Raw genomic sequence first — 21,043 nt, forward strand, 5'->3', positions numbered from 1 at the left:
CCATCACCCCAACACCCCACAGATACCCCACTACCACTACCCACACATCCCAAAATCAAGCCCTGCATGTAACACCAATGCATGGACACCCATCACCAAAGCATGTCCAGCAGAGAGACTCACTCATGCCTCAAAATCACCAATCACACAAGAGCCACGGCAACAATGCAAGCACAGGAGTCGAGGTTAACTCACCCATTGCACAAGATAGCACACACAGATACTAAGATTATGCATTCACACCCCAACAGGACCCCTACCCAACGTCACTGGACAGGAGGTGCCAGACATATCCAGTCCCCCCACAGAAGAGGCCCACAGTGACAACAGCAGCTCTGCACGCCTGGATCAAGATGACCAGCCCGGCCCATCAGGGACCTCAGGACAGTCGGTTCCCCTGACACAGTCACAAACCACCACTGAACCTCCCCCCTCAGAAAACACCGCCACAGCACCAACCCAGCGGGCCCATCCCTCTGTCCCCAGGACACGTCAATCAGCAGTGTGTCCACCACTACAGGGAACCCAGGCAAACCCACTAATACAGGACAATCAGGGACCTGGGGGCAGTGGCAGTGGGCACACGGTTCAGGGGACAGGGGGACAGGGGCACAGGATAACAGGGAAGCTGGGAGGACTGCTGGGCGACAGGGGGAGGACAGGCCCAGGAAACCCACTCTCCATAAGGCACTCTCCAACTTCATCAGAGCTTACCACCATTCCCAAGAGACCATGGGCACGGTACTGGCCAAGTTTCAGGAGACCAGCGGCTGCAGGAGGAGCACTACCTGGTGATCAGGGAGGACTTGAAGTCCATCAACAACACCCTGGTCACCATTGCAGGGGTGCTGGCAGACCTTGTGAACACCAGGAGGGATACAGTGGCGCACCAACGGGACTCTGACACTAGCCTGGACGATGAACAGCCCTCCACCTCCACCAGCACTAGTGAACTGGAGGCACCGCCACAGGAACAATAGGCCACCAGCACCCCACCCCCTGCAGAAGGAGAACCACCCAGCAAATGGTCCCTGAGATCCAGGAACAAGACAGAGAACATTGCCAAGACCTCTGCCAGGAAATAAGACCCCCCCGAATGTCACCCTTCAGTCCCACTTTGACACCCTGTCCACCTTAAACTGCCATTGCTCCACTTCCTATGCCGCATTGGACAATGCACCTGTGAAACAAATAGACTGGACTCTGCCATGGACATTCCTCCACCATCACCCCAGCCCATTTTACAACCCCCTCCACTTATTTGCACAGAAATAAACACCCTTGAATCACAGAACAATCTGGAGTCAGTCTGTGCTTTCACAAATGTGTAATTGCAAAATCTCAGCAATACAGCAATGTCACTGTACTTGTTCACATACCAATGTTACACAGCTGTAGGCCACCAGTAAACATAGCAGAGAGCACAAAGTGGGACCCAGATCTGTGAAATGGAAAGGCAAAGTAACAAGTCAGGGTCCATACACTGAGTGAAAATGTCAGACCTATGCTAGCTCCAACAATAGTATGAGATGTGTGAAGCAGCTACATCCTCTTACCTGTGTCTCACTGGAAGTATTGCATGATGATGTTGTTTCGGTTGTCGACATCTTCTTCTTCTGCCTCCTCTTCTTCACTGTCAACAGGTTCCACAGCTGCCACAAGACCACCATCTGGCCCATCCTTCTGCAGAAAAGGCACCTGGCATCGCAAAGCCAGAATGTGCAACATACAGCAGGCCACAATGATCTGACACACTTTCTTCTGTGAGTAGTTTAGGGAGCCACCTGTAAGATGGAGGCACCGGAATCTGGCCTTCAGGAGGCCGAAGGTGCGTTCTATAATCCTCCTAGTTCGCCCATGTGCCTCATTGAAGCGTTCCTCTGCCCTTGCCCTGAGATTCCTCACTGGGGTCAGTAACCATGACAGGTTGGGGTAACCAGAGTCCCCTGCAAATGTCAAGGGACAACTGTTAGACATACACTAACCCTTAGGGACAACCCCATACCCAGACACCAATGTCAACTGGATTTGGACCTTGGGCTCACCTATTAGCCACACCCGGTGCCTCTGGATTTGCCTCATCACATAAGGGATGCTGCAAATCTTAACTATTACATCCCCCACCCTACCTGCATGCTATCACATGCCCCAACCCTCGCCCTCACCCCATCACTCTAACTCCTCACAAATGTCCCAACCTCACAAACCACACATCCTAACACCAAGCCCTGCATGCAACAACAAAGCATGGACACCCATCACTAAAGCATGCCCACTGCACATACCCATACACCCCCCTAAACCACCATCACACAAGGTCCCACACAGGAATGCAAGCACTATGGTACATGGTCACCCACCTATTGCACACCATAGCACACACAGATGTAATAAACATCCTTTAATACCCCTGCAGGACCCCTACCCAATGTCACTGGATAGGAGGGTCCACACATGTCCACACCACCAAAAGAAGAGGCCCACAGTGATGACTGCAGCTCTGTCCAACTGGATCTAGATGACCAGCCCGGACCATCGGGGACCTCTGGACAGTCGGTTCCCTTCACACAGTCACAGGCCACCACAGAGCTTCCCCCCTCTGGAAACACCAGCACAGCACCCACCCAGCGGTCCCATACCTCTGTCCCCAGGACACGTCAATCAGCAGTGTGTCCACCACTACAGGGAACCCAGGCTAACCCACCACCCTAACAACAACAGGGACCTGGGGGCAGTGGTAGTGGGCACACCGTTCAGGGGACAGAGGCCCAGGGAAACAGGGGAACTGGGAGGGCTGCTGTGCGACAGGGGGAGGACAGGCCAAGGGAACCCACTCTCCACAAGGCCATTTCCAATATCATGGGAGCCTACCACCACTCCCAGGAGACGATGGCAACGGTACTGGCCAAGTTTCAGGAGACCCAGCAGCTGCAGGAGGAACAGTATTTGGGCTTCAGGGAGGAACTCAGATCCATCAATTCCACCCTGGGCACCATCGTAGGGGTGCTGAAGGAAGTACTTAACACCAGGAGGGACACTGTGGCACAACAAGGGACCCCTGACACTAGCCTGGACAATGAACTGTCCACCACCTCCGCCGGCGCTAGTGGACAGGACGCCCCGCCACAGGACCACCACACCAGCACCCCACCCCCTGCAGAGGGAGAACCACCCCGCAAACGGTCCCTGAGATCCAGGACAAAGACAGAGAACCATGCCAAGACCTCTGCCAAGAAAAGACCACCCTGAATGTCATCCTTCTGTCCCACTTTGTCACCCTGTCCATCCTCAAACTGCCCCAGCTCCACTTCCTATGCTCATTTGGGCAATGCACCTGTGAGGCTAATAGACTGGACTCTGCCATGGACATTCCTCCACCATCACCCCTCACCATTTTACAACCCCCTCCAATATTGAGCACTTAAATAAACATCCTTGAAGCACAAAACAATCTGGAGTCAGTCTGTGATTTCGAAATAGTGTATTAGCAATTACAGTGACAAAATGCTCTTTCAATTGTAATGTCAACATACCTATGTCACACAGCTCTAGTCCATGAGGAAACACAGCAGATGTCACACAGTGGGACCCACATCTGTGAAATCGTAAGGGAAAGTGACAACTCAGTGACCATACACTGGGTGAAACCGACAGACAGTAGAGAGGTAGTAGTGTTAAAGTACATGTAGTAGGCAGGTTTGTATTCTTACCTGTGTCTCACTGGAAGTATTGCAGGATCACAGAGGTCCTGTTGTCGATGTCCTCTTCTTCTGCTTCCTCATCTTCACTGTCCAGAGGCTCCACAGCTCCAACAACACCGCCATCTGGGCCATCCTCCAGCAGAAAAGTCACCTGTCATCGCAAAGCTTAGTTGTGAAGCATACAGCAGGCCACGACGATCTGGCACACCTTCTTTGGTGAGTAGAATAGGGATCCACCTGTCATATGGAGGCACCTGAACCTGGCCTTCAGGAGGCCGAAGGTCCGCTCTATTATCCGCCGAGTTCACCCATGGGCCTCATTGAAGCGTTCCTCTGCCCTTGTCCTGGGATTTCTCACTGGAGTCAGTAGCCATGACAGGTTGGGGTAACCAGAGTCACCTGCAAATGGCGAGGGACAACTGTTAGACACACACTAACCTGTAGGGATATCCCAGACCCAGACAACCATTCCCACTGACCTGGTTCCAGGTGCTCACCTAATAGCCACACACGGTGCCTCTGGAGTTGACCCATCACATAAGGGATGCTGCTATTCCGCAGGATGTAAGCATCATGCACTGAGCCAGGGAATTTGGCATTCACATGGGAGATGTACTGGTCTGCCAAACACACCATCTGCACATTCATGGAATGATAACTCTTCCGGTTTCTGTACGCCTGTTCACTCCTGCGGGGGGGTACCAAAGAAACATGTGTCCCATCAATGGCACCTATGATGTTGGGGATATGTCCCAGGGCATAGAAGTCACCTTTCACTGTTGGCAAATCCTACACCTGAGGGAAAATGATGTAGCTCCGCATGTGCTTCAGCAGGGCAGACAACACGTTGGAAAACATAGGCTGGGACATCCCTGATGCTAAGGCCACTGTTGTTTGAAATGACCCACTTGCAAGGAAATGGAGTACTGACAGCACCTGCACTTGAGGGGGGATTCCTGTGGGATGGCGGATAGCTGACATCAGGTCTGGCACCAGCTGGGCACACAGTTCCAGGATTGTGGGGCGATCAAGCCTGTAGGTGATGATCACTTGTCTTTCCTCCATTGTCGACAGGTCCACCAGCGGTCTGTACACCAGAGGATACCGCCATCTCCTCACATGTCCCAGCGGACGGTGCCTCTGAAGGACAACAGCGACCACAGAGTCAACCAACTCAGAGGTACGTACCCACAGTTTACACAGAACACAAATCCTAATCCGAAATTTGGCCTGTATGAGTGTTAAGGCAAGGCCTAGGTATGTTTGAGGCAGTTAAAAATTAAGCCATGTGGGCCCCTGAAATGGCGGCTGCCTGACCTGTAAAGTGGGACAATGGGATGTGATGTAACTGCGCTGGCATTGTATACCGTTGCGGTAGGCGGTCGAAGACCGCGGCGCAATTCTGCATTGGTTAACATTGGACCCTATGGGTCCCAGGAGCCAATGACGATGTACGCCGGCGGTGACGGTACGCACTGCCGCGGACGTGACCGCCATTTTCAATCTGTTCAATCACTCGATACCTGATCTTCGACAGGAGAGGACCTACACTGCAAGTGCTGCTGTGACCTCAGTCTGGAAGAGACAATGGCTCGTGCATCTGGGGAAAGGGCCCCTGCCTTCACATCGGAGGAGTTGGAGAAACTCGTGGATGGGGTCCTCCCCCAGTACACGCTACTCTACGTTCCTCCAGATAAACAGGTAAGTACACTGGGAGCATGCTGTATGGGATATGCCTGTGTGGAGTGGGGTGGATGAAAGATGGGGGGGAGATTGAGGCGTGCATGAAACGACGGTGAGTGCATGTGCCACTTGGCAAGGGTAGGGATGGGGGCCAATGACTGTGACGGTGCAGTTGGTAATAACTATTCTTTTCCCTCTGTACAATTCATGTAGGTCAGCGTACACCAGAAAAAGGATATTTGGCGTGCCATCGCCAAGGAAGTCCGGACCCTGGGGGTCCACCACAGACGGAGCACCCACTGCCGTAAGAGATGGGAGGACATTCGCTGATGGAGCAAGAAGACGGTGGAGGCCCAGCTGGGGATGGCCTCCCAACCTGGGAGGGGTGCCCGTCGCATTATGACCCCCTTGATGTTCAGGATCCTGGCGGTGGCGTACCCGGAGTTGGATGGGCGCTTGAGTGCATTACAGAAGCCACAAGTGGGTGAGTACACTCTCATTCTGCTGATTTTGCACGCAGTGGAGGTGTCTGGGTGGGGGAGGTGGGCTGTGGGTTTCCCTAGGCCAGGGCGACTGTGCTAGTTAGGTCCCATTGTTCTGGCAGACTTTGGGGCACCCCACCCCACCTGTGTACAGTGCCAAGTTCATCTAGTCAGTCTCCTGTGTCATCCATGTGTGCAGATGTCGGCCATAGCCTTGTAGGCCATGTCCCAGGGATTGAACAGTGGAGCCCAAGTGCGCGGCGTAGTGCAGGGGGCTTCTGTGTCTGTCGTGTCCGCCAACAGTAGCGGTAATGCATGCACTCAACATGTCTTTCTTCTGTCGTCCCCCCCCCTTTTTGTGGTCTCCCTGTTCTTGTGTGCATTAGCATCATCAGGTGGAGGAGCAGTGGCACCGGAGCAGGAGGGTGCTGCATCCCACATGGCCCTGGAGGGTGAGACTACGGACTCGGAGTTCACCAGTGGGAGGGAGGGCGAGGGGAGCTCCACGGCGGGGAGAGGAGCTGACACCAGTGACACGGACTCGTCCTCTGATGGGAGCTCCCTTGTGGTGGCGGCAACATCTATGCCCCCCGCATCTACAGGTACAGCCGCCACCCCCCCTACCAGCACCGCCCTCCCAGCAGCCCCTCAGCCTTTGCCCCGTGCCCGCTCACCCAGGAGTGTGGGCATCACCTTCACCCCAGGCACCTCAGGCCCTGCCCCAGTCACCCCTGCTGCCCTCAGTGAGGAGGCCATTGACCTCCTCAGGTCCCTCACTGTTGGGCAGTCTACCATTTTGAATGCCATCCAGGGTGTACAAAGGCAGTTGCAACAAACAAATGCATTCCTGGAGGGCATTCATTCTGGTCAGGCGGCCCTTCAGCGAGCTTTTCAGACTCTGGCCTCAGCACTGATGGCAGCCATTGTCCCTGTCTCTAGCCTCCCCCTCCAACTTCCTCCACCCAGACCCAATCCCCTCTACCTCATCCTATCCCAAGTACACCTTCAGACCAGCATGCACACACCTCAACACACAAGGGAAGCTCAGGCAAACATAAGCACCACACATCCCACAGGCACTCACGCAAGCATCACACACATGCAGACACACCAACATCCACTGCCTCCACTGTGTCCCCCTCCTCCACATCTCCCTCCTCCCTCCCTGTCTCGTCTCCACTCACACCTGCATGCACTACATCTACAGCCACTACTTCCATCACCAGCACACACACCACCACACCCCGCTCATGTGCAGTCACCACCCCCACTACCATTCACACGTCCCCTGTGTCCTCTCCCAGTGTGTCTTTGACGTTCCCTCCCAAGATACACAAACGCAGGCACACACCCACCCAACAGCCATCCACCTCACGACAGCCTCCAGCGCATGCACCTTCACCCAAAGTCACCAAACGAACACCTCCTACAACCACAACCTCTTCCTCCACTCCCAAACCCCCTCCAGCTACCCGTCCCAGTGTTCCCAAGAAACTTTTCCTGGCCAACCTTGACCTCTTTCCCTCACCTCCCCTACCCCGTCCGTCTCCTAGGGCCTGACTCTCCCAACCTAGCACCTCAGCCACAACATCTCTGGGACCAGTGGTGCCTGTAGTCACCGGAATCTGGAGTGCACCGGCCACCAGGGCAGCCAGTGTGGCATGGAGCCACAGCACGGACAGTCCCCCACCTATCAAGCATCAAAAGTTGGCCAGTGCCCGGCGGGAGAGGGGGAAGACTCCAGCCACCAAAGCCCCTCCCAGGAGTACAGGTGGGAGTGTGGAGTCACCTGCGATACCTTCCAAGGTGGGGAAGGCCCACAAGAAAGTCAGCAAGTCTGGGAAGAGCAGCACGGCGGAGAAGACCGCCATCATCCCCGCTGCCCAGGAGGACACTGCCACCCGCCCAGCTGCCCAGGAGTCCACCGCCAGCCCAGCCCCGCTGCCCAGGAGGCCACCGCCATCATCCCCGCTGCCCAGGAGGCCACCACCACCAGCCCAGCTGCCCAGGAGGCCACCGCCATCATCCCGCTGCCCAGGAGACCACCGCCAGCACCAGCCCTGCTGCCCAGGAGGCCACCGCCAGCACCAGCCCTGCTGCCCAGGAGGCCACCGCCATCATCCCCGCTGCCCAGGAGGCCACCTCCAGCACCAGCCCTGCTGCCCAGGAGGCCACCGCCAGCACCAGCCCTGCTGCCCAGGAGGCCACCGCCAGCACCAGCCCTGCTGCCCAGGAGGCCACCGCCATCATCCCCGCTGCCCAGGAGGCCACCGCCAGCACCAGCCCTGCTGCCCAGGAGGCCACAGCCAGCACCAGACCTGCTGCCCAGGAGGCCACCACCAGCACCAGCCCTGCTGCCCAGGACAGGACCGCCAGCACCAGCCCTGCTGGGCCATGAAGGACCACCAGCCCCGCTGGGCCATGAAGGACCGCAAGCACCAGCCCCGCTGGGCCATGAAGGACCGCAAGCACCAGCCCCGCTGGGCCAGTCAGGACCACAAGCACCAGCCCCGCTAGGCCATGAAGGACCACCAGCACCAGCCCTGCTGGGCCAGACAGGACCACCAGCACCAGCCCGCTGGGCCATGAAGGACCGCAAGCACCAGCCCTGCTGGGCCAGACAGGACCGCCAGCACCAGCCCCGCTGGGCCAGACATGACCGCCAGCAGCTGAGTCACTGAAAAGGACCCCTCTGCCACAAGCACCGCTGAACAAGGCACTGCCGCCACAAGCACCGCTGAACAGGTCACCACCGCCACAAGCACCGCTGAACAGTGCATCGCCACCACAAGCACCGCTGAACAGGGCACCGCCGCCACAAGCACCGCTGAACAGGGCACCGCCGCAACAAGCACCGCTGCCAATGACACCGCTGCAACAAGAACCGCTGGCCCATGAGCGCCAAGCGCACTGACGCTACTGAGTCCGTCACGAGCAGGATGAAGCACTCTGGGCACAAAGCCCCCTCCAGAACCAGTGGAGACAAACATCCACTACCTCTGTCCTTGGCAGGATGAAGCACTGTGGGCAGAAAGCCCCCTCCAGGACCACTGGAGACAAACATCCACTACCTCTGTCCTTGGCAGGATGAAGCACTCTGGGCACAAAGCCCCCTCCAGAACCAGTGGAGTATCACATCCACTACCTCTGTCCTTGGCAGGATGAAGCACTCTGGGCACAATGCCCCCTCCAGAACCAGTGGAGACTGTTATCCACTTGAGAGACTGTGGCTTTGCACTCCCCAGGATGGAACAGGCAAACCACCCACTTGTGAGACTTGAGAGACTGTGGCTTTGCACTCGTCAGGATGGAACAGTGAGCAAACCACCGACTTGTGAGACTTGAGAGACTGGCTTTGCACTCCCCAGGATGGAACAGTGGGCAAACCACCCACTTGTGAGACTTGAGAGACTGTGGCTTTGCACTCCCCAGGATGGAACAGTGGGCAAACCACCCACTTGTGAGACTTGAGAGACTGTGGCTTTGCACTCCCCAGGATGGAGCAGTGGGCAAACCACCCACTGTAGAGACTTGAGAGACTGTGGCTTTGCATTCCCCAGGATGGAACAGTGGGCAAACCACCCACTTGTGAGACTTGAGAGACTGTGGCTTTGCACTCCCCAGGATGGAACAATGGGCAAACCACCCACTTGTGAGACTTGAGAGACTGTGACTTTGCACTCCCCAGGATGGAACAGTGGGCAAACCACCCACTGTAGAGACGTGAGAGACTGTGGCTTTGCACTCCCCAGGATGGAACAGTGGGCAAACCACCCACTGTAGAGACTTGAGAGACTGTGGCTTTGCACTCACCACGGATGGAACAGTGGACATGTGGCCCCTTGTGGACTTGGCGTCGTGCACTCAACCGGCTGAGGTGCCCCCCCTTTCCCTTCCCCGAGGTGCCTGTTTTATTGCTATCTGATGCCCCTGCAGTGTTCTCTCCGTCATTTCGGGGATTGAGTGTGGGCCTCGCCCATACCGTGTGGGCCCAGTGTTCCACGGACTTCAATGGAGCACTACCTGGACTACTATTCTTGGTGTATAGTTTGTTTATAGTGTATATATATATTTTTGCGTACTGGATTTTAATATATTACAATGGTTACACTCATTTCCTTTTGTCCTTGCATTCTTCCCGGGTCGGGTTGGGGGGTGTAACTGTTATGTATCATGCTGTATTAGTGTGTGTGTTGTCGTGGGTGAGGGTGGGGGTGGGGGTGTTGCGTGTGTGTGTCACTCTCTTTTCCCTCCCCCTCCCCTGTGTCGTAGGTGCAGTACTCACCGTGGTCTTCGCCGCCGGCGTTCGTGCTCCTGGTAGAGGAGCAAGAAGATAAGGGCTGGCAGGATGTGGAGTTCGGGTTCCATGGCATCCGGATTCCTCGTGGGGTGTGTAGAGGTGAGCGTTTTCCCTTCGAAGTCCTGTTTCCGCCGTGTTTTTGTTCGTGGTGAATCCGCCCGGGAAAGGGTGGCGGATTGGTAAGTTGTGACACTGTGGGCGGTACATTGTCTTCCGCCTGTCTGTTGGCGGTGACCGCCAAGCTGTTTGTTTGTACCGCTGTGGCGGTCGGAGTGTTAAAGTGGCTGTCTTTGTTGGCGGTTTCCGCCACGGTCGTGATTCCAATTTTTATTCCGCCGGCCTGTTGGCGGTCTTAACACCGACCGCCAGGGTTGTAATGACCACCATAATGTCCCTGTAGTGTTATTTCTGTAAATATATTTCTTTGTAAATAAATGTTTATAATGATACAGATCTTGATGCAATATTTTTTCACAAATTTCCCTTTTTCTCTTTGTGGAAAAAACGTTTACTAAAAAGAATATTGGCTATGCCAGAGGCAAACAAGAAAATGAAAAAAAATCCAAAATACACAAACCATGTTATGATTTTGATAGATTAAATAAACATGCAGTGCTTAGAAGAGAATAGTTCCGATTTGAGGCTATATGGTCACACTGGACCGGGGCAAATCCAAAAGTTCAGACCAATGGTGATGGAGCAGGCCATGTTCAAGAGTCAAGCAGACTCACTGAGAGTACCTTGTTACTGTCAGGGCTCGGTGACGATGAGTTGATCCAAGGAGGGAATGCGTTGCACCTGCAGGTGATGCGTTGTTTCTTGATCGGCAACGTTAGTGATGCATCGAGGTCCAAAAGCGATAAGTACTGGTTCTGATGCATCAGTGCTGCATCGGCCAAGCCGGGGCGGCATTGTAAGTCGAGGTCATTGTGTCCCACCATCAGCGAGTAGCATCTGCGGCTTCAGTGCAGGCAGCAGCAAAAGCGGTATTTCTGCAGCCGGGTATACCAGTTCCAAGTGACACACTGGTGTTGTTGCATCAGTTCTTGTGTTGCAGCACCACACTCAACTGCAAAGGCCCAGGACTGGATTTGGCACTACTTGGCAGAGCATGGCTAACAGCAGAGGATCCCAGGTGCTGGTAGCATGATGCAGGTGAAGTCTGTGACATCCCTAAGACTTCAGAAAAAGGTGCCAAGCTCATTGAGGGCCTTAGAGAAACTTTAGGTTGCAGGATGTAGAGAGTTAGGTTCAGTCCTCTCACTTCCAAGCAAGAAGTAGTAGGCAGCAGGCTAACACAGCAGAGCAAACAGCAAAGTGTTGGTCCCTCCTGACAGCCCAGTGGTCCTTCTTCCTGGTAGAATGCCCCAGTTCTGAAGAGTCACGCAGATCCACTGAGAGTACCTTGGTTGTGTCGAGGCTTGGTGGTGATGAGTTGATCCTGGTAGAATGTCCTCAGATCAAAAGTGCTCTGAGTTAATGGTGTCAGAGCCCCAGTACCTTTACCCAAAAGGCCTTTGATATAGGGATAACTTCAAAAGTGTTTTTGAAGTGCGCCAGTTCCCCTTTTAGCCCAGTCCTGTCTACCAGGAAATCTATGGAGTGTTATCAGACCTTTGTGTGGGGTCAGACCACAGGCCTTTGAAGTGTAAATGAGAGTCCCTTCACCCTTCCTGTACAGGAAGACCCATCAGTATGCAGATAACTGCAGATGCAGCTGAGTGTCCTGTATTTTGACTGACTGGATGGGTTGCACAGGGAGAGCTGTCACTCAGCACTGACCCAACATGGATTGGAGACAGATTGTAAGGCACAGGGTGCAGTAAGAGCAGAAAAATGCCTACTTTCTAAAACTGGCATTTCCACAATATTAATGTTAAATCCAACATTACTAGTAAGCAGGGTTTCCCACTACCATTCCAAACATAGCAAACATGACAGCGCTACTCACTTCAGATCAGAAATTACCACTTAAAAGTATATAAGGGAATTCCCAATGCCAATCTTTGAGAGGAGGAGCCCTCACAGTATTGAAAAACGAAATAGTCTGTTTGTCGCCCCCAGAACATGTAAAACTTAAAAGTACATATGCTGCTCTTAAATACACTGCACCCTGCCCTGTGGATCACATAGGGCATACTTTAGGGGTGACTTACATATAATAAAAATGGAGGTTTGGGCCTGAAAAGTGGGAACACTTGGCAGTTTTAAATGGAAGTTTAAACTGTGCACAGGCTCTGCAGTGGCAGGCCTGAGACATGATTGAAAGGCTACAGTAGTGGATAGCATAATCAGTGCTGCAGGCCCACTACTAAAATTTGATTTACAGGCCCTGTGCACTCATAGTGCACTCTACTAGGGACTTACCAGTAAATCAGATTTGCAAAGCATGGCAACACCAACCTTACCGTGTTTTAAACACAGAGCACCTGCACTTCAGCATTGGTGAACAGTGAAAAAGTGCACAGAGTCCTAAAGCCAAAAAACACAGGGTCAGAAAAAGAGGAGGAGGAAGACTTAAAGTCTGAGAAGAACCCTGCAGAAAAGGGTAATTTCCAACACAACCCCCCTACAGCATAAAGCCAGGGTACACTAATCAATTCCTTGATGGGCTTCTTTGCTCAGGGGGATAGAACCTGGACAATGGCCCACTACTGCAGGGGCACTTGTCAGTTCTATGCTTCTCTGATCCCAGTTGGATCCCTCTGTCTATACTCTTTGGGCCCACTGAACTGATCCCTCACCTCATCTGTGGATGCCATCTGTGCAACACCTAACCTTAATTTGCTCAGAGATCCATCCCAGTGGGCAGACAGCACCCTCATGACCAACAAAGTAATTTGGGCCGTCCCACCCCCTGCGTCTGAATTCTGTCCCTAACCAAGGGAAAGTCCTGTCCCCATTGACAACAAGCAACAGAGGCCACTAACGGCTGTCAGTGTCAAGAGCCAGGCCACTGGCCATCCAGGTATCTCTGACCTCTGATGCTTCTCAGAGTGTTGGGCTGGTAACCACAGGTGCCTTGCACCCATCTTCCACGCTATCTCCCACCTGTTCAGGGGTGGTATCCTGAGACTGGTCAACCAGCCTTGGGTATGTACCCATGGGGTGAACAGGAGACAGGGGTGGGCTCTCCCTCACCTTGCACCTCCCTCTGGAGTCTTGTACCCTCTGCTTGGGAGTGGTACCCTGAGAAAACTGGACTCGTATGGTATTTGTGTCAGCTGCCCCACCAAGTTCTCCTGACACTAGGGGAAATGTATTCCCCAGAAAGCAGTCTATGGGCATCTGGGGACCACCTATGACCCTTCTCTGGGCCACCATCCACCCCTCCCAACTATAGGTTACCAGGGCTATAGGGTGAAAGATGTCCTTTCTCGGGCTTGTACACCCTACACACCTTGCCGGTGTATTGCTCTGGAGAAACTAGCCTTTCCACCATCCACTGTCTTTCAGAGCAGTGATGGGACCCCATTCACTGTCACCTGGTGGATGTGATGGCCTCTGACCTCAGGGATCACCAACTCACCCTCCGAGCCCACCTCCCATCTAAGGGAGCTCATGTCATGGGCTATGACCTGACCCTGGGAAATACTTACCCCTAAGGCCGCATTGGCCACCCCTGCAGAGTTCCCACCAGTGGGTGGTTTCTTTAAACAGAGTCTTGTGTCCTAGCTGCAAACACTCAAGGCAGTAGGGTTAGAAATGGGGCCACCACCCACCAGAACCTCCCTCCTTCTTCTCAGAAGGGACTTGGAAACCCTTTCCTTCCCCTTCCCCTTTCCCTTCCCATGGGACTTACCTGGGTCTTTCTTGACCTCCTCCTCACTTTGCTGAGGAGAACCTGAACCACCCTTCTTTGGTCACTCCTAGGTACCTTCTTATGGACCTTGGCGCTGACCCAGTGTTCTGCCTCCTTGGCAAGTTTCCTGTGGTCAGAGACCTTACTATCAATCAAGTGCTGTTAAAGCTCTATAACACAAAGATTAAACATGTGCTCTTGTGCAATGAAACTGTACAGTCCTTGATAGTCTGCCACATTACTGCCATTCACCCATATATCCAGTCCCTTGCGTAAAGAGTCTACTCAATATTTGCAGGTCTGAGGAAGAGGCTTCACACTCTCCCTAAACTTCTGCCTACACATGTCTGGGGTCAAACCATATTTACTGATAAGGGCCTCCTTTAGGGCAGAATACTTCATCTTATCCTCCTCCTGTAGGGTTAGAAAGGTGTCCCTCCCCTCTGCTTACACAAGCTGGCCCCAAATCCTCCTTAGGGGTCCTGTGCATTTGTAAAACAATCCGTAGGCTTCAAACCAGCAATCTATGTACTCCCTCACCTTGTAGTCAGCTATCAGACTCTTGGGTATATGTACTCTTCTGTCAGAGTACACTGAAGATATGCTGCCGCTATCTGTGCTGGACTGAGCTTTATGGGCTTTCAGGTCCGTCCAGCTCCTTCATGCTCAGCTTGTGAGCTAAAATGATTTTCCTTTCCTTGATGTAAAAACTCTTTTCCTCTACAGCTTTCGCCCGGTCATTCTCCTTTTTGACCTTTGCCAGCTCCAACTTGAGGCTCCTGGCTTCCTATCTGTCCTCCAGGTCTGCTGGGGACAGACCTCTGGAGGAAACACTGCCGCCTGCTTTATAGGGAACCCTTTTTCCATTGCCTCTGGCCCCTCACCACACAGGCAGTTATAGGCTGTCCAACAACTCCAGATGCATATCCTCTTCTCGATCCACAACACTGCCCTCCTCTGATCACACAACTCCTTGATTTACAGGCCCTGGGTACACATAGTGCACTCCACTAGGGACTTACCAATGAATCAAATATGCCAATCATGGAGACACCAATGTTACCATGTGCTAAACACAGAGCATGTGCACTTTAGAACTAGTCAACAGTGAAAAGTGCATAGAGTCCTAAAGCTAGCAGAAACAAAGTCAGAAAAATAGGAGGAGGAAGGCAAAAAAGTCTGGGATGACCCTGCAGAAACACACCATTTCCAAAAACGTAATTCATAGTTGGCTGAAGTAAGGTTTCCATGCAGTCTCTAGGCACCATAGAAAACAAGCATTTGCAATGCACTAGGGTCTCGCATTTGTCGGAGTTACAGCTGTTCACAGTTCTAAACTCCCAACTGGATTTTTCTTGCATAAAAAAAAAAACAGCGCGATCACGCTGCTACAGTTCACACTAATAAAAGTATCGCCAAAACTGCAATTAACTGAGTAACAAGGTCGATAGTATGTGAAGCGCTAGACTTCTGCCCAGCGAAATCGCACTGCAAAAACAGAGAAAAAGTAGTCCACAAACCCAGCGAGCCTCGCATGTTTTCTGTACTTGGTCGCTGCGCTCGAGGAGGGCTAACCACCAGAAAAGGCATGACGTATGCGTGCCTTCCACTAATAAAAAGAAGCAGATTCTAACAGGCAAGCCAACTTGCCAATGAAAGACACTGACGTGACGTCGACAGGGCTCCGAGCCCTTTTCTAATCCCTAAAGCGTCTCACTAGCGATACGCATGCGCGAGCGCATGCGACACAGGCTTGACCCTAAAAACATTTAGGTCCAGATTTATGGTGGCCTAGTACGATTCCAATGCCACATTAGCGCCATTTTTTACACTACTGTAGCGTTGGAAGGGAAAAAATGCAGCGCCATGTTTACAAAGTGGCACAATTACTTCTTTGAGTTGAGTTCTAATATGATAATGCCTCTCTCTCTCTCTCTCTCTCTCTCTCTCTCTCTCTCTCTCTCTCTCTCTCTCTCTCTCTCTCTCTCTCTCTCTCTCTCTCTCTCTCTCTCTCTCTCTCTCTCTCTCTCTCTCTCTCTCTCTCTCTCTCTCTCTCTCTCTCTCTCTCTCTCTCTCTCTCTCTCTCTCTCTCTCTCTCTCTCTCTCTCTCTCTCTCCACACCATTTCCCTTTGTCTCCCATTGTTATCAGAACCTTTGAGCTGTCACCTGTAATGCCCAACAGGAACACCCCTCCTTTTGGTTCTCAAAAACCACCAGCAAGAGACCATCATTCTTATCTCAAAAAACTCACCTAGGAGATCTACATCCCTTGACTCATGATGCAATTTGAGAGATCCCCTCCTTGGGATCTTGATATGCATGTGGCAAACACTATCATTTCGGAGGGACAGGTGAGAAATATTGATCCATTTGTTCAAGAGTTACTATGTCAGATTTCAAGTAAAAACATTCCCAGTGGATGCGTTGGAATCCCGCAACAAGAAGCACCAGAAATTGACTCATTGGCACAAAATAAGGCTAAATTGTTAAAGAAGGTGCACCATTAATATGACCTTTTACTAATCCTCTGCACTCCTTGAAAAAAGATCCAGTACGCAGTAATGATAACACACCTTTTTCAGCGATGAAGATGGGTCTACCTCCGTTTGCCCCATAGTGGAGGAGGAAGTTTCCACCTTGTGGATGGCGAACACCTCCAGTGTGGCTTATTGGGGTGTAACATTTCTGAGAAGTCCTGTCTGCGCAAGCACCACATGAGCATATAGAAGATAATTTCACTTACATAAAAGCAAATTACTTCGCTTTTTATTTAAATTAAAGAAAAAGGTGGTTGGCTAATTTTATCTCTGGAAACCCAGACTTCATCTGACTTGTCTGTGCCAAGGAGGATCTGTTCAAGCTTCTTTGGGAGAGAATTTGTAAACTATGATTTTACAGACAGAAACTTCGTTAGAGGGAGCACTGTGAAAACTGTGATCTTAAATGGATTATTTTTTCAACAGTATTAATAGAAAGTAATGACAGCACGTTAAAGTGTTAGTCAGAGAGAGATGACCCCTGGGAGAGAGCAGAGAATTAGTTCACAGAAGAGAATGCCTGGAGCGAAGCCAGCAGAGGACAGCATCAGGATTACATCTGCTCTCCTACCCCTTTAGAAACAATATGGTTCAAATGTTAATTTATTTTCCTTTTTCATTTTGCCAGTTTCAGATGTTAACAAGGAGACTCCTGAAGGCTGGAGTTACTAATATATTTGTAAATGATTTATGAGCTTCTAGCGAGAGATAAGCTTCGGTCAAGTACATGAAAAGGTTTTTGAAGGCGCATTCAAATTTACACCTGCACTACAAAGAGAACAATTCTGAGAAAGTATTTGTGAAATAGCATAGTGTTCAACCTTGAAATCTGTCTTCGCCCTAAACCCGTCAAATCATTGGATATGTATTCTGAAATTGACCGAATAATTATTAGGATGCTGTTTTCCAACTTCTTAGCTAATAAAGTGACAACTTCTTGTGTGATTTCTTTAATTACCAATAGTATCGTACGCAAGTGAACCTTTAATGATTTTTTGCATTGCGCACATTGTTAAGTGATCTTGATTTAATATTAGGCATGAATTTGGGGAAACTATACATTTAATAGCATTTGCCATCAATGTGAATTAACACAAACCAGGTGGTAAACAGGGCAAATCAGGGGCCACACTCCTTCAATGCTTAGCATCTTAGATGAGAATTCTAACAGTGTTGCCAATTAATGCTAGCTGTGTAGGAAAAGGACACCTGACCATCGGAATCTTGATGGTCAACTAAACCCTATTTCACATTGCACAGGGTAAGTGTAGGTTCGTGATCTCTATTAGTCTGGGTCTGGTATAAACTGGAAAGCAGATGCTGAGAGGCAGCAGAGTCAGGGAGACTGGCTAGGGAGCAGGAGGAAGCTGAAAAGCATGGTGCAAGATGAAAGACCACACCTAGGTGCACATGCTCACTTGAGGTAGCACCCATCACTTGATTCTATCCTCCCAACTGCAGCAGTGAGCAGCAATTATCAACGATATTGGAAGCTGCAAGGGTGGGGGCGAGGCAGGCTTGACGGCCATCATATATATCAAAGCAGTAGCACCTAAATTGTGTTCCTATATTTCGTTGCAACAAATATGAGGACTAATTATCATCCAGCATCAAATAAAAATCTATACATTTTGGAAAGTCTTTGCCTTGCTCCAAACCATGATGTGCTAAACTAATGCTACTTAATATGCCATGCTTTTATATAGGAATAGAAGGAATGAACCCAACCTCGACTCTTCTTTAATAACCAGCTTCCGCCAGTAGGATATGTCTTCAGACTCTTTGACGTCTTTGCTTCAGAGACTGTTTTGGTTCTTTTAACTCAATTGTGATGATTCAGTTAGACTTAGGTTTTACCAATTATAACTGTATGCCCCTGATTATCAGGAAGGTGGAATCAGGTGCAGGAATGCCATAAGGCTGGAAAGAAAGTTTCCTAACATTATTCACTTACCTAAATATTTCTTTCATGAGTTAATTACCCGTGGTATGAGCAGTAGCTTTGTAGATCTGTTTTGTGGCGAAATTCTGCACAAAATTCCCAACTATGTGTGGATTACAGTCCTTTTTACCACCTGGTCTCAGCACTTGTGTCACTCTTGTGTTTCCATCTGAGTTTGATACCTGATAAATTAATACTAAGGGTAAGAAATTAGAGCATTTGTTGAGGAGAAAGAAAATTCACCTCAAATAATAGTCACAAAAAGTGGCAGGGCGAATTACAAAAGTCAGTAAGTAAACCCATGCTAACCCCCTAGTAGCTTGGAACATAGAAGTCATGCACAAATTACCAACTTCCGTTATCTGGTCATGCTAGACAGCGTCAAAGTCAAAATTTAGGGCTGACTGGGATGGAGCATAGGTCAGATACAAGAGGCAGGTTGGTCCTAGAGGAAAGTTTACTTACTGACTTTTATGAAGGAAAAGTGGCCAACGAGTTGTCAGCAGGACAAGCTGCATGCTAGATCAGAAGTGGGGCTTGATGATGGTGGGTTAGTGAAGAGCAGGGTTGCAGTGCAGTCATCGACAAAGGCAGGAAAGCTCCAAGTGAACGAATTCTGAATTCAGTGCCTGGGAATGTCTTAGTGTTGATTGTTGTGATCCTCAGGCTCAAACAGGAGGTCAGTCAATTGACCTTTGGATTCACTTCAAGGGTATTGGGTTCAAGCAAGCAGGTTTAGTCTTCCTTCAAGTTCTTCATATAGAGGTCAGTCCTTCTAGTTCCCCACAGGCCCAGGAGAGGTCTCTGGTATCATCTTTTATGACCCATGCCAGCCTGTTGGTTGATGGCAAGCCTTTGTCAACTCCATAAACTATTTCCTTTTACTCACTGGGTTTGGTGCCAGCCTAACTAGAAAGACAAGGAGGACGAAGGCCTAGGTATGAGCTTTATCTGCCAGGGTCAGGGTTGGTATACTTTGAAGCTTAGGAAGGGACTTGGCACAGCCCAGAAGCCATCCTGTCAAGAAATGAGGCATTGCCTCCCCTTGCCTGGTGGTTCAGACTGGACTGTTCCCATGAGGAACAGGGTCAAGAATGGTTTGCATATGGCTTGGGTCCAAACTGAGAAGGCATGGCTGGCAAAAAACAATGTATTGAGATGTTGTCCGGAGCAATTGCCAGTGGCTCACATTAATTCAAGCACTCCATCAGTCAAGTTGTTATTTTTAAATGTGCCACCCTAAGTGAATAGGGTATGCCCAGATGTATGTCCTGAGCTCACTGTGCCCCTGGAACCCAGCTATTCCTGTCTAAATGAGCCCTAACTAGGGCAAAATCGGTTCTAGGTTGCTTGTGTTCCAGTTTAGGGAGGATCTGGACTGGCAGTTCAGGCTGTACTCTTCTCATCAGGCGTAATGTTAAAACTGAATTACATATGGCTGGGTTCAAACTGATGTTGCATGGTGGGCAAAAAACAATGTGGTCCCGAGCTATTGCCAATGGCTGAGATTATTTCAAACATTCCATTCATCACCTTATGTTTTTGCATTTGCCACCTTAAGTGTGCCGGGTATGTCCAGACGTGAGTCCCTGGCTCACTGTGCCACTGGAACCAAGTTATACCTGCCTGAAGAGCCCTAAATAGGCTAAAACCAGTCTTAGGATGCTTGTGTTCAGGTTCAGGGAGGACCTGGCCTGGCTGTCAAAACTGATTTGCATATGACTGGGTTCAAACTGAGGTGAAATGAAATGAAAAAGATTTATAGAGTGCAAACAAATGCCCAAAGGTGTCACAGTGCTGAGGTGTCTTGGTGGGCAAAAAAGAGACGAGGTCCCGAGCAATTGCCAGTGGCTGAGATTAATTCAAGCATTCCATCCATTATCTTGCTGTTTTTGCATTGGCCTCCCTCTACTACCCAGAACACTTTGTCCACTGTCTGGGAGCAATACAGATCTCACCACAGGGGAGCCATCAGGGGTCAAGTGATAATGGACATTGGCAGGGAAGCTTTTTGTTTTTGGGGAGGAACATTACAACTTTCTAAATGCCACGTTTCCAAAATAGTTATATAAAGTTCGATTTGGATTTTAACTTACTATTGAAATGAGCCCTTGAACTATATTTTAGTATTCCCACATTACATTTAGCATGTATGTGATGTAATAGTTTAAACCAGAGTTAACTCTGGATGAGTCAGCTTTGTAACACTGAAAAACGACTTTGAAGTTTTCTCACTGCCAGTACATGTAAAACATTAAGGCCCTCATTACGAGCCTGGCGGTCTGTGACCGCCAGGCTCGCGGTTGGCGGGAGCACCGCCGACAGCCTGGCGGTGCCCCTTAGGGCATTCTGACCGCGGCGCTTTGGCCGCGGTCAGTGCAGGAAAACCGGCGGTCTCCCGCTGGTTTTCCGCTGCCCGTCAGAATCCTCCAAGGCGGCGCAGCATGCTGCGCCGCCTTGGGGATTCTGACACCCCCTACCGCCATCCTGTTCCTGGCGGTTCGCCCGCCAGGAACAGGATGGCGGTAGGGGGTGTCGCGGGGCCCCTGGGGGCCCCTGCAGTGCCCATGCCAATGGCATGGGCACTGCAGGGGC

The sequence above is a fragment of the Pleurodeles waltl genome, chromosome 3_1 (genome assembly GCF_031143425.1).
Source record: "Pleurodeles waltl isolate 20211129_DDA chromosome 3_1, aPleWal1.hap1.20221129, whole genome shotgun sequence".
Lineage (NCBI taxonomy): Eukaryota > Metazoa > Chordata > Amphibia > Caudata > Salamandridae > Pleurodeles > Pleurodeles waltl.